Source organism: Rattus rattus, chromosome 1 (assembly GCF_011064425.1).
Source record: "Rattus rattus isolate New Zealand chromosome 1, Rrattus_CSIRO_v1, whole genome shotgun sequence".
Taxonomy (NCBI): Eukaryota; Metazoa; Chordata; class Mammalia; order Rodentia; family Muridae; genus Rattus; species Rattus rattus.
The window spans coordinates 6,577,282-6,591,643 of NC_046154.1; the positions used below are offsets into that span (position 1 = coordinate 6,577,282).

General features: G+C 48.2%; 1 non-coding gene across 1 annotated transcript; it reads right to left on the reverse strand.

The window, feature by feature from the left end:
- Positions 1–5,688: 5,688 nt before the first annotated feature.
- On the reverse strand, positions 5,689–5,830 carry LOC116890514. Its single transcript, XR_004386696.1, has one exon. It is a non-coding gene; the product is annotated as a small nucleolar RNA SNORA48 (small nucleolar RNA).
- Between the last annotated feature and the right edge of the window lie 8,532 nt (positions 5,831–14,362).

Sequence of the window (14,362 nt, forward strand, 5' to 3'; positions counted from 1 at the left end):
TTACAGGGCTGGGAGTGCAGCTCAGTTGGCAGAGTGCTTGCTTAGCGTACATGAATCCCAGGTTTTGGTCCGCAGCGCCGCATAAACCCCCGCACGATTTGTGCACACTTTAAAAAAATTCCTACACCCGAAGAAGCTAGAGGTGCAAATGTTCAAGGTCATCCTCCGCTACCTATAGAATTGGAGGCCATGCTAGTCTATGTGAGACCCTTTCTCAAACAGGATAAAGCAAAGCATACTGTTTGTTACAATTTATTTTTCACGAATAAGTATAAATACAGGTTTGCTTTGAGGTTTTCCTGAGAGCGACCACCTACAGCGTAACCTCTTGACGTTCAGGTGCCTCTCAGGTCTGTGGCGGAACGAATTCGAAGGCATGTGGATCACGTGGGGCGCCTCACCTTCCTGGAGGTACTGGGTTAGAGTGTGGACTTGATTCGGGCCTGTGACGGGGTACCCGGGACGGCACCCCGCTGGGCATCTGTAGGACACCGCTTCATCTGGGCTTCAGATCCGGCTCGCTCCCCAAAGTGCTCAGCTCACGAAGCACCCCGAGTCCTGCGTCCCACAGGGCTCCCCATTCCAGTCTCATTCGGGAGGTTGGATGTTCCCGTCTGCACCCAGCGTTTCCGGGGACCACTTTATCGCTCAGCCGCTGTCATGGTGCTGGGTCCCGAATTCCGAAAGACCCGGACATGGTATTGCTCGGTCCAGCTCATAGCTCCGATCTTCTTCCACACCGCTGCTACTGACTTCCACGGATGGATGGACGGACGGACGGACGGACGGACGGACGGACGGATGGATGGATGGATGACTGACTTCCACGGATGGATGCGCCGTTCGGAGAGAACCTGAGGAGTGGCGTGCTATTTCTATTCCCCACCAGTCTCAAACTCTTGCTTGGTGTTCATCTTTATCCCCAACCCGCAGCTTGCAAATAATCACTCCTCCTAGCAATTGGCCTGGCGCCAGGTCAGGTTTTTGAGTGCGAGGGAGATCCGGTCTGCACCAGCCCACCTCTCTTGCAACGCCATTAGCCGCACTAAAACGACTTCCAGGGCGTGTGGGAACACCTTGGGCAAGGGCCACCCTGCAGAGCCGCTAAGGGGTCCCACAAGGACGCAACTCCTTCCGTGTGCCAGACTAAGGGCCTGCGTGCTAGATGAGGGCACGCGGGACAACTCACTTGCCCAGCGGAGAGATGGCGGGTGGTGCAGTAGACATCTCTAGCCAGAATCCCCTGACTAACCTCGAGCCGCTCTGTGTGCGCAGTTGGTGGGCATCCGTTGGGTATCGCCTAGGACACCAACACCATCCCCGTGCACTTTCGAAACTGATACCCTGGGCTAGGAGATCCCGGACTGCGGGTCGTGGCCCCCGAGCTGTGAGTCCAGGAAACTCAACTTCTGGCTGCAGTTTTGAGAGTCGAACCCAGAGGGTCTGCACTTGACCCTCTTTCCAGGCGGGCTGTGGTCTCCGCCAAGCAAATCCAGGGGGCTTCGAGCCGTTCTCAGAGGAAGAGCCCCGCTGATGCTGGCCGAACCACAACGGTTCTCCTCCGGGGACTTCAGGCTTCAGTTTCGGTCGGTCCTCCAGATTCTTTCAGGCCTGGGAGAGCCGTGGAAGAGGCGCAGCCACCCCGCCAAGTGCACTCCTGCCCTGCCTGCGTTGCAGGCTCAGGGCAGTAGGGGGCAGCGAGGGGGATCAGGGTAGATGGGCGCCTGGGAAGAAGGCGGAGAGAGTCAGAGGGAGTCCAGGGCGTCCGGCACCCTGTGTCCACCCCTTCGGCGCCTGCGCACCCTTCCTGGCGCCCCGAGCCCCGCCAAAGGTCTGGGTCCCATCCCGCTTTGCCCAAGCCTGGGGCAACTAGCGTACGGCCTCGCGAAGGAGATCCCGCTGGGGCTCGCTGGGCGACGCGCGCCAAGCGGAGGCGGGAGGAGCGGAGCCCGGACCCCGACTCGGACTGAGCCAGCTGGGGAGGCGGGGCGCGCGTGGGAGCCCGGGGCCCCGGCGGCCGGCCCTCCTCCCGCCACGGCTGAGTGCCCGCGCTGCCTTCCCGCCGGTCCGCCGAGAAAGGCGCTAAGCCTGCGCCAGCCCCCTCGCCGCCGCCTCCCTGCCCCACGCCCATATAACCCGCCGTCCCGCAGCCCGCCCCTCAGCCCAGCGAGGAGGCAGCGCTGCAGCCCAGCCCTCGGCGACGCCAACGCCCGGCCCGGAGCAGGTAGGCAGCGCTGGGACCCGAGCAAGCGCCAGGAATCTCGCTCGAGGCTCCGAGGCTGGGGTTAGGGTGAGCGGCAGCCCGGGTGCTAGCCGCGTGAACGGCCCCAGGGACCCCGCGTCAGTGGCAGGAGGGGCCCGAGTGGAGCTAGGAGTAGATGCAGTTGGCACCTTGGCAACCCATGGACATGCCTCTTACCCATACTGTCCACCACAGGTGACAAGGGATCGCCATCCCCGGAGATGCTAGAGCTCGGGTCTGGTGCGAGGGGAAGTTGGGAGATGCGTGGGTATCCTACCTTACAAGGAATGCAAATCCCGAGGTCTGTAAGGCTGAAGGCCTTTCAGGTCCTGCCACGGAAGCAGATTAAAAGAGAGGAAAGCCAGCTAGAGCCCGACCTTTATGCTGGTCCCAAGGTGTGGGTTCCTGGTGGATTACTGCTCACCTGCTTCCCTAGTCTTCCAAGTAGAGAACCCTGGCTGCCCGCGCTCTCTCCTAGACCCGGCAGTTGCTACCTTCTCACTCTTGAGAGATGAGCACATCTGTAGGCACCTGTCCACATACACATCTCTCTCTCTCTCTCTCTCTCTCTCTCTCTCTCTCTCTCTCTCTCTCTCTCTCTCTTTTTCTGTGTATGGGGGGGCACTCAGGAAAATAGCGCTGACTTCTGAGCCCTGGGACACTTGGTTTCCTAAATGTGCTGAGGTCTGTTTATTAATTAACTGGGCACTTGGGATCTGGGTCGCAACAATATTTGGGGGAAGGTTGCTGTTGTCTTTTCCTCATTTAAAAATTAAATTGTGTCTGTGTGCGCCCCAGTGCACTGGTCAGAGGACATCTTTAGGAGTCAATTGTCTTTTTCCATTTTATCAGTCTTGGGGCTTTAACTCAAGTGGCCAGGATAGGCAGCAAGCGCCTCTACCTGCTAGGCTTCACTGCCTCTGACTGGTTTTCGTAGTTGTTGCCTGTGTTGCAGTTTAACTTTAGGGAAAAATTCAACAAAGACAAAATGTATCCCAAATCCTTGGTGTGTTGCAAATGCTGACCGCCTCCCCCCCCCATTCTTTGATTTATTCAATAAAAAATTTAAAACATTACTTTGTGAACAAAAGGTCAGTATTTAAAATCTTGTCGTCCACGACTGTATAGATTGTGTATGAAATTTTAAAAATCAGGTAAACGGTTTCAAAGGCGTTGCAAACCCACTAACTAGTCTTGAGCTACTGGCAGGCCTATGGGAGCCTGCTTATCAAGCACAGGTTAACTACAGGATGCTAAGCAACGTTGTCCTTCTAGTGATAGCTCTGTGGAACAGGCAGGGTCTGCCCACTCTGATGGCCGCCCCTTGGGAAAACATTCTGGATTAGAAGTCAGATGCTGAATTCAAATACTCTCCATGTCCTTGGACCTTGAGCAAGTTCCTTAAACCCTCGGAAACTCAGCTTACTCATCTGTAAAATAGAGTCACAACAGTGCTTCTTTCAAAGACCTTATAGAAACCTGGTCAATTAGCCTTTGTAAGCAAAATGGAAACTGCTTGACCCTGGCTGGAGGAGAAAAAGACTGAGAATCTTGTTTCCATAGAGGTAGAGTTATTTGTAGAAGGAGGAAACTGGATGACCCCATGTGTAAGGGTGCTTGCTGCCAAGGGCAATTATCTGAGTTCCTTCCATGGAATCCATACTGTGGAAGAAGAGAACCTTGTCTTCTGACTGTTACACATGCATTGTGGCACACCCGTGCACATATACACACAGATAGAAAAGTAACCAGGGTGCTATATCCAAAGTCCTTGGACGAGTGCTGCTACCCACCAAGTGGTCCACAGTGGTTTTGGGTCCTAGATGTTGGCTCTAAGTCTGGGTGGGCCAAGAACCCAGGCGAGGACTGGGAGAGGGCCAGTTCCTAGGTTTTGGAGAGATCATGGCAGTAAGGCAAGAATTTGCCTATGACCAGGGTGGAGGATCATGGCATCTGTCAGGAGTACGTCCTGTGATAAAGATGCTTCTGTTTCATATTTATTTATAGAATAAGCCTAACCCAGGTCCTGGAATGTGGGCTTCCAGTGCTGACACATTAGAAGTAAAACTAAAGTAGAGATGAGGAAGGGAGACAGGGCTGAGGGAGTTTCATGGCCCCCCTGCTATCCTGGGATGCATAAACCCAGGGCTCCCAGAACTCCAAAGTTCTTGTCATTTTTCATCATTGCATTTTTTTTCTTTTTTTTCGGAGCTGAGGACAGAAACCGCAGGGCCTTGCGCTTGAGCGCTCTACCACTGAGCTAAATCCCCAACCCCTGCATTTTTTTTTTTTAAAGTTTCATGCACATCTCAATGAGAGACCATTTCTGTCACCAAATTCAAGGGTGATTTACCTCCCAGAAGCAAGCACAAAAGGCTGTGCACTTGGTGAATGGTGTTGGGGCACAGGGCAGAGAGAAATCCTCAAGACACTCTTGTGTGTTCCTTCGAAGAAGGAACTTTGAAGCAGCCTTTAGTTTCCGGTTCATCAAAGACTAAGCTGATACTTTTAAATGTTAATGACACCAACTCTTCTGATAAGTAACAATGTGGCAGAGGCTCCTGGAACCCAGATCAGTCAATCTTGTCTCTGTCTGGATGTGCAGCAAGGAGTGAAACAGATACATTTAGTCCAACTACAGCCATCTGGCTGCTAAGCAATATCCTCTCGATGGGACCCACCCTGCAGAACAACCCCTTGGTCCATCTGCCTTTGCAGACACTTTCTCTTTAAAAGTTTGTTTTTCCCTGTACTTGTTGCTCCACAGGGGAGGATCAAAGAGAAGGGGTTGCTTGGCAAAACTCTTGCTTATGAAGTATCTGCAGGAATTAGCACTTAGCACATACTGGCTGTGTGCTGGTATTAGGCTTAATAATTTAGGATTTTACTTTCGCTTGTAATTCTCCAACATCCCCTTGATGTAGGTACTATAATTATGCCCATTTACAGATGAGGTGATGGAGGCTTTAGCATGTGATTCAAGGGGCCTGGAGTTGTGTCTTCACAGTAGGGGTTGAGATCTCCATCCTTCCAATTCTCCATTTCCATCTCTCTTCACAAGGTTTAAGCCGCGCCACTTCTCTTTCTCTCCCATCTGACTACCACATGCTAGCACATTGTGGCGGCTCCTGCAGCAGGCTGGCCATGCTGCTAGAGGGCTCCAGGATGACATCCTTTGGTCCAAGCTGCGTGGCATTTTGGCAAGCAGGTGTCTACAGCCTGCCTGTGCTGTGCTCCAGAGGCAGATCTGTGGGTGTGTGGCAGGTCTCTGTGTTTCTTCCTCCTCCTGCGCTGCACTGCATGGTGGCTCTGTGTATCTATGGCCTGCCCCTGCAGTGGGTGGAGAGCAGGTCTATGGGTGTCATTCCCTGCCCAAACTGTGTGGCACAGTGGAACACAGATCTCTGTCTTCCTTCTCCCGTGCCTAGATTGGCTGTGATTCGATTTTCTCAGTCCTAGGCATAAAACGACTTGGGCCACCAAGCCAGGCATCGAGCTAGGATGGTCAAAGAACTGCCATCTGCTCTGCCCCGTCTGACATAAAAACAACATCACCAACAAGGTGTCTCTTTGCCCATTGCCAGGGTTCACAATTTTTTATTGTTAAATTTTCACTATGTAGCTCTGGCTGGCCTGGAACTCTCAGATATCTACCATTCTCTGCCTCTTGAGTGCTGGGATCAAAGGCGTGCATTGCTTGGAATCTTGAGGGGATGAGGGTGTGGGGTTTCTGCAGGAGAGAAGTAGGTCTCAGGAACCCGAGGAGGAATGGAAGGTGGTTAGCAGTCTCATTGCCATGCAGACATCAGGGAAGGGACACCATCTCAGAGTAGCTGTTCTGGGCACTGACACACACTCTCTCTTCTCTCTCTCTCTCTCTCTCTCTCTCTCTCTCTCTCTCTCTCTCTCTCTCTCTCTCTCTGTCTCTGTCTCTGTCTCTCTGTCTCTCTGTCTCTCTCTGTCTCTGTCTCTCTGTCTCTGTCTCTCTCTGTCTCTGTCTCTCTGTCTCTCTGTCTCTCTCTCTCTCTAACACATTTGTAGGCATTTGTTGCTCTGTCTGGTTTTGTTTTAAATTTATATTTATTCATTGTATCTTCATCTTCATTTGTATTTTGCCTGCATGTATGTCTGTGCACCACATGCTTGGTGTGCCTGTGGAGGTCAGAAGAGAGTATCAGGCCCCTGGAACTGGAGTTACAGATATTCATGGACCACCATGTGGGTGCTGGGAACTGAACCCAGGTCCCTTGCAAGAGCAACAAGTGCTCTTAACCACTAATCCATCTCTCCGGCCCCATTGCTGATGTTGTTTTTACTGTGCGTTTTTTTGTTGGTGTTGCCTTTTTTTTTTTAAATTAATGTGGGTTCTGGCATCTGAACAGAGGTCTTCACACTTTCCTGACTGAGCAGTCTCACAGTAAACTCATTTCTACCAAAGGTAATCCCAATGGACTTTTTCCCCCCAGAAACACACCTGGTCTTACTGAACTCCGTGTATTGGCATAGGTACAGTGACATTGCTAAGTGGCTGTGCTAGTCAAAAGAGGAGTGTCAGAGCAGATCTCAGAAGTCTATGCTGGCAGTGGAGCCAAGTCAGGGTCCTACCATCAGAATCCATCTGCAGAGCTTCTCCTGCTAGAAATGCCTCAAAGATCCTTAAGGCTGATAGTCCCTCTGTCAGTTACAGTCCTTGGTTATGAGACCATAGAGCCCTTGGCCAGGGACCAAGCCAAGATTTCACCTATCTATGTATCTATGTATCTATGTATCTATGTATCTATGTATCTATCTATCTATCAATTATCTATCTGTCTATCATCTGTCTGTCCATCCATCTTTCTATCTATCATCTGTCCATCTGTCTATCATGTCTGTCTGCCTGTCTGCCTGCCTGCCTGCCTATCTATCTATCTATCTATCTATCTATCTATCTATCTATCTATCTATTATCTATCTGTCTATCATCTGTCTGTCCATCCATCTGTCTATCTATCTGTCCATCTGTCTATCATGTCGTGTCTGCCTGCCTGCCTATCTATCTATCTATCTATTATCTATCTGTCTATCATCTGTCTGTCCATCCATCTTTCTATCTATCATCTGTCCATCTGTCTATCATGTCTGTCTGCCTGTCTGCCTGTCTGCCTATCTATCTATCTATCTATCTATCTATCTATCTATCTATCTATCTATCTATCTAATCTGTCTGTCTTTCTGTCTATCATCTGTTCATCTGTCTGTCTATCTATCTATCTACCTACCTATCTATCTACTATCATCTGTCTGTCCATCTGTCAGTCTATCTATCTATCTATTTATCTATCTATCATCTGTCTGTCTATCTATCTATCTATCTATCTATCTATCTATCTATCTATCTATCTATTATCATCTGTCTGTCCATCTATCTGTCTATCTATCAACTATCATCTATCTGGCCGTCTATTTATCTGTCATCTGTCTATCTATCTATCATCTATCTGTCCATATGTGTGTGTGTGTGTGTGTGTGTGTGTGTGTGTGCGCGCGCGCATGTGCGATAGTCAGAAAACAATGCGCTCTTCTTCCACCATATGGACTCCATGGAAGGAACTCAGATAATCACTCTTGGCAGCACACGCCCTTATTCACAGAACCACCTCACAGACCCCGAGCCAGTTTTTCTTCTACAAATAACTCTACTTCTGTGCAAACAAGCATCTCAGTCATTTCCTCTTCCAGCCAGGGTCCAGCGGTTTCCATTCTGTTTACAAAGGCTAACTGACCAGGTTTCTAGAAGTTATAAATAGCTTCTTTAAAATTCTAGACATTTATACCCAGCCCGGGGGTCTGCCTTCGGAACATGTGCTGGGCAGACTCTTTCCTAGAGTCTCTTTGATTAAAGCAGCTGGCAGAGGCTGTGAGAAAAGCATCCGTAGACAGCCGCTAACTGCTGGTGGCTAGAGAAATGACCTAAACTTAGAGTGTTCATCATCTGGGGGAGCGTGTCTTATGGCAACTAGACGTGAAAATCTAGACACTTCTATTTTAAGAAAAATTAGAGCAAAAAAGTACTTTGTTTTAAGAAAAGTTTTTGGAAAAGGCTCAGCAGTTGAGAGCACCGACTGCTCTCACAGAGAACCTGAGTTCAATTCCCTGCACCTACATGGCAACCCACAAACATTGTGACTCAAATTATTCTGACATCCATGGGCATGTGGTACGCGTACTATGCACAGGCAAAGCATTTGTACACATAAAATAAAATAAATAAATCTTTTTTTTAATAAAAGAAAAACCAGAACTACAATAGGGAAGCAGTTGGATTTCTTGAGGTGTCATATAATTAATTAAATATTCATGTAAATGCAACAGGATTCATTTTGTATTTTATTATAAGGGGACTTTTTTTTTTTTTTTTTTTTTGAGATCTTCCAGGCTGAGGTTGCTTCTCAGCCTCTGGAGTAAGAACTCATGGAGAGTTTTGCGGGGCCCGTCTGCAAAAGTTCAGCGAAATCATCAGTTAAAAAAGATGATACAGGGTTGGGATTTAGCTCAGTGGTAGAGCGCTTGCCTAGGAAGCGCAAGGCCCTGGGTTTGGTCCCCAGCTCCGAAAAAAAACCAAAAAAAAAAAAAAAAAAAGATGATACAGAATTTAGCATTGGAAAATTCTTGAAATGGAGCTGGAAAGATGCCTCAGGGCTGAACAGCACTTGATAACTCTGCCAGAAGACCAGAGTTCTGTCCCAGTACCAGTGCTGGTGGCCCATAACTGCCTGTACCTCCAACTCCAGGAGATCTGACATCCTCTTCCAACCTCTGCAGGAACCTGAACACACATGCAAATACACATACATGAAAATAATAAAATTACACTTTAAACTTTTTTTTTCTAATGAAAGGAAGTTATCAGCCAGGCATCCTGGCACTCAGAAAGCAGAGGCAGGGAGATCTTGTGAGTTTAAGGCTAAGGTAGATACATAGAAAGTTACAGGTCAGCCAGGGATACATAGTGAAACTCTGTCTCAAAAAAAGTCTCTACAATGAATCCAATTTTAGACAATTTGAGCTCAGAGATGTAGGGCTTTGCTGTGATCCGAACACCTAGGATGATACAGAAACTGGAGGCTGAGACAGAAGAGAAAGATTTGGAGCTTGAGGCCAGCCTGGGACACACAGTGTGTCTATCTCTATCTCGTGTGTGTGTGTGTGTGTGTGTGTGTGTGTGTGTGTGCGTGTGTTTTCCTAGTGTCATCTGGGAAGAGGAAGCCCTAATTTAAAAAAAATGACTCCACTGGATTTGCCTGTGGGAAATTGTCTTGATTAATGATTGATACGAAAGGTTCCAGCTCACTGGGGACAGGGCCACCCAGGGGCAGGTGGTCCCATAGTGTAAGAAAACAGAGCCATGAGGAGCAAGACCGTAAGCAGCTATCTTCATGTCCTCTGTCCTCTGGCTCAGTTCCTGACCCCAGGTTCCTGCCCTGAGTTCCCCAGATGATGGACCAGAAACTGTAGCATGAAACAAACCCTTTCCTTCCCAAGTTGTTTTTGGATGTGGTGTTTTAGCAACAGCAGTAGAAACCAACGAAAGACAATAGTTAACTTGACCACTGAAGAGTCTCTGTCATCTCTCTCTCTCTCTCTCTCTCTCTCTCTCTCTCTCTCTCTCTCTCTTTCTCTCTCTCTCTTTCTCTCTCTCTCTCTTTCTCTCTCTCTCTTAAAGATTTATTTATTTTATTTTTATTTATTATATATTTATTATGTATATTTATTTTATGTATATGAATATTTATTTTATGTATATATGAGGATACCGTCTTCACACACAAAAAGAGGTTAATTCAGGTCAACCTGAAAAAGAGGTCAACCATTGCAGATGGTTGTGAGCCACCATGTGCTTGCTAGGATTTGAACTCAGAACCTCTGGAAGAGCAGTCAGTGCTCTTAACTACTGAGCCATCTCTCCCTCATCTCATTCCAACTTTTTATATCAGTTGAGTTTTTGTCTTTCCTTCTTCCTCCCCCACAGTCTGTCTTCCTCCCCGTCTTTCTTCCCTCCATCTCAGCCTGCTTTCCTGTCCTTCCTCTCCCCCACCCACAGTCTACCTTCTTGACCTTTCTCTCCTGCCCCATTCTAAGCCCTTTCCCTTTCTCCTTCTTCCTTCCTCTTTTCTTTTTTCTGTAGCCGTTTTTGAATTAACCTTCAAACTAAAGAGGTTCTTTCCCTCGAATCTCAGATTTCCCTTCCCTTCCCTTGCCTCTGACTTTCCTTACCACGAAACGTCCCTGCCTCCTCTCGTGCAGAGTGGGTTCTCTTATAGCTTCCACCAGTCCAAACACACAGACCCAAGAATTTTAACTCTCTATAATTCCAACTCCCTGAAGAAAACGGAAGAGGTAAGCAACAGTGAGGCTTCACGCGTGTTCTATTCACGGACAGCAAGTAGTGCCCAAGCGGCACAGAATGTTTTTACTGGATACTCTTGCCAGGACTGGGGTCTGATCTTGGTACTCACACAGCGGCTCACCACCATCAGTAACTTCTGTCCCACGGAATCTGACCTTCTCTTCTGACCTCTGTGGGCACCAGGAACACACATGGTACACATAGATAGGGAAAACAATCACACACATAAACCAATAAAAAAGTAAATCTGAAAACTTTCTCAGAGATGTGGGCAGATATTCTTAAAGCAGACACATTGCGATTCCTAATTGTTGTAGACAACGTTGCTTCTTATACTTTTATTATTATTTTAGAGATTCATTTAATTTTATAGTTTCTAGCAACCGTGCTTGAATTATGAAAACCTGGGGAGAAATTTCATGAAAGCTTCCCGTTTTAAAAATATTCATTTTAAAAGTTTAGGGTTTTTTTTTTATTACTATTCATGGGTATGTATGTGTCTGCTTGTGGGGTTGTGCATGTGAGTGCAGGTACTTCCAAGCCAGAGAGGGTATCCTGACCCTCTGGAACTGGGGGTACAGGTGGCTGTGCACTGCCTGACGTGGAGACCAGGGAACATGGGTCCTATGGAAGAACAATAAGCTCTCTTAACCAACGAGTCACCTTTCCATCCCCAGAGCTCCCTGTTTTTAAACAAAGCTAGCTGTTACCCAACTATACCTCCTGCTAAATATTTTTTTCAGCGTGTTCGTATCAGGAAGAGTCAGAAAGGCAAAGCCTGAGAGAGGCACATTTAGTTTTGCTCATTTATTTCTGAGATGACCTGCAGACACTGCTGTGTGTCTGTCCGTGCCTGAGTTCCTGCAAGGTTGGATGCCCCAGGCTTAGAGCAGACATGACCTGGGAATGCAGGAAGAGCAGCAGTCGTACGTCTGCCTTGTGTTTGGTATGAATGGCTGGGAAGATACGTGTATTAAACTTAAGCTAGCACCCAGGCAGGCTTGGTGGTCACCATTCTTCTCCCTTGGCTTCTGGACTGAGTGATGCCTCAATTTGGAATTTTAAGAAGCTTTTCCACATTTCATCTCACAGGAGACAGTTCTGCCAGACTTAGTCTCAGTGAGGCCATCTTCTGATAACAGGGTTGCGAAAAAATAAAAACAAACAACAACCCTTTCAAGTATTTTATTATCATGTTTTAGACAGCCGAATAGTTAAGTGTTCCTGGAAGTACTAAGGGTCTCTCTCTCTCTCTCTCTCTCTCTCTCTCTCTCCTTCCTTCCTTCCCTCCCTCTCTCTGTCTCTGTCCCTGTCTCATCTCTGTCTCTGTCTCTCTATCTCTCTCTCTCCTTCCTTCCCTCCCTCCCTCTCTCTCTGTCCCTGTCTCATCTCTGTCTCTCTCTCTGTCACTCTGTCTCTGTCTCTGTCTCTCTCTCTCTCTGTCTCTCTCTCTCTCTCTCTGTCTCTCCTTCCCTCCCTCCCTCTCTTACTTGTATTGGAAACTCAACAGTAAGACTTTTATGACAACCATTAATATAAAATGGTCATGTTCAAACAGGGATGTGCAGCCTGCAGCTCCTGTGACCACCAAGTTCACTTTTAGACAAGTGGGTGAAGACCTTGTGCACTCTCCCATGGCCTCCGCTTGCTATTCTATGATGGACGTAGGGAAGTTCTCACTGGAAGGTATCCTACCAGCACTGACCAGGCATGGAGGACGAGGGAGGACAGAGAGGCCCCTCACAGACCTGGGTCTCTCATTAATATGGGATCTTTACAGAGCTGGGGCCATGGTTAAACCACCGAACTCTGTCTGACTCAGGCCAGGGCTGTGCCCCCAGCTGAGAGAGGGAACAGAATGTCTGCCAATCACAGAGCAGAGTGCTCAGGACTCAGGACAAACTAAAGGGAGGATCTCATCTAGTTTGACTCATAACAAAACTGCTCTGTGCAGACACCAGCCTAACCAGGACTCAGAGTCGCTAACCTAGGAAGCCAGTGGATAACAGCCTTCCAGGCTGGGGTCCGTGTGCTGCCTAAGATGCTGTTCTTCCTGTAAATGACATAAAGGCAGAGGGGGAGACACTAGAATTGAGCTTGCTCATACCAATAGAGCCCAGGACTCGGTAGTAAGAAGGTGTCTGCTGTGCCTGGAGGCTCGGGGCTCCATCTCCTGCTCCCTAGAAGACTGGCAAGGTCTCTGACTGAGATCTACTCCCCACCGGATTCCTTCTGCTGAGCAGAGTCTGAAAAGGTAAAGACCATTTCTGTTCTTATTCCCACCAGACCCAGGTAGGAATGTCCCTCAGTCGGACCTCGTACCTCTCTGGCTGGCTTCCAGTTAGGCTTCCAAATCTCACAGCTGTAATGATCATCCAAGAGAAAGCAGATTCCAGCCATTGAGGTCTCTCCCCAGTCACAAAAGTATAAGGGAAAAAAAGATTACACCAGAGAGGGTATAGGAGAAAAGTCGTGCCAGGTAAAAGTGGTTCTTTCTTGAGTCTCAGAGAGAAAAGGTAGCTCAGGGGGCACAGAGGCTTGTGAGAGGAAGTGGTCAAGGAATATGCAGATATAATATTGAGTGTGTGCACATGTGTGTGCATGTGTGTGTGCATGTGTGTATTTGGTATGCATGTGTATGTATTTATGTGTGTGTACATGTGTGTGTATGCGTGTGTGTGCACATGTGTGCATGGACATGTGTGTACATGTGTATGTATTTGTGTGTGCACATGTGTGTGCATGTGTGTGTGCATGTGTGAGGAATATGCAGATATAATATTGTGTGTGCACATGTGTGTGCATGTGTATGCATTTGTGTGTGCATGTGCATGTGGGCAAGGGATATGCAGATATAACATTGTGTGCATGTGTGTGTGCATATTTGTGTGTGCATGTGCATGTGGGCAAGGAATATGCAGATATAACATTGTGTGCATGTATGCATGTGTGTGTGCATATTTGTGTGTGCATGTGGGTGAGGAATATGCAGATATAACTGTGTGTGCATGTATGTGTACATGTGTCCACGTGTGCATATGTGTGTGCATGTGTGTGTGTGTGTGTGTGTGTGTGTGTGTGTGTGTGAAGAGGCATGCATGTGTGTGCATTGTTCCTCAGGTGGCATTCACCTTTTTTTTTTTTTTTTTTTTTTTTGAGATAGAGCCTCTCACTGAATCTCTCCATTGGGCTTCCATTTCCCCATGTCCACCTTCAAAGCACTGTGATGACAAGACCGTACTATCATGCCTGTTTTTGTTTTTAACGGTGCCAATGTTCCCCTCAAATTTTAGTGCATTTATTATATTTTACACACGCCACAGCATGCCCATGATGGTCAACGTGCAGTTTTACCGAGTTGGGTCTCCTTCTGCCACGTGGGATCTGGGTTTCAAACTCGACATTCCAGGCTTGGCTACCAATGCCTGCTGAGTCGATCCTAATGACCCCTCACACCCCACTTAAAACACGAGTCCTGGGAATCCTACTCAGGTCCTCGTGCCTACAGCAAGTGTGTCGCTGACCCAGCCCCAGACATGACTTTGGTTGGATGATTGTCCGGAACGGATGTTGGGACGCCTTTCCTGATGTATGTGCCCTTCAGAGCTGTGCCATCTGCTCCTACACAGGGCAGCTTCTCTGTGCTCTGCAGTCTCAGGGTCACCTGGGCTCACTCAGGGTGTCCAACAGGAATGCTGTGGAATCACGTGTCTCAGTGTCCTGCACACATG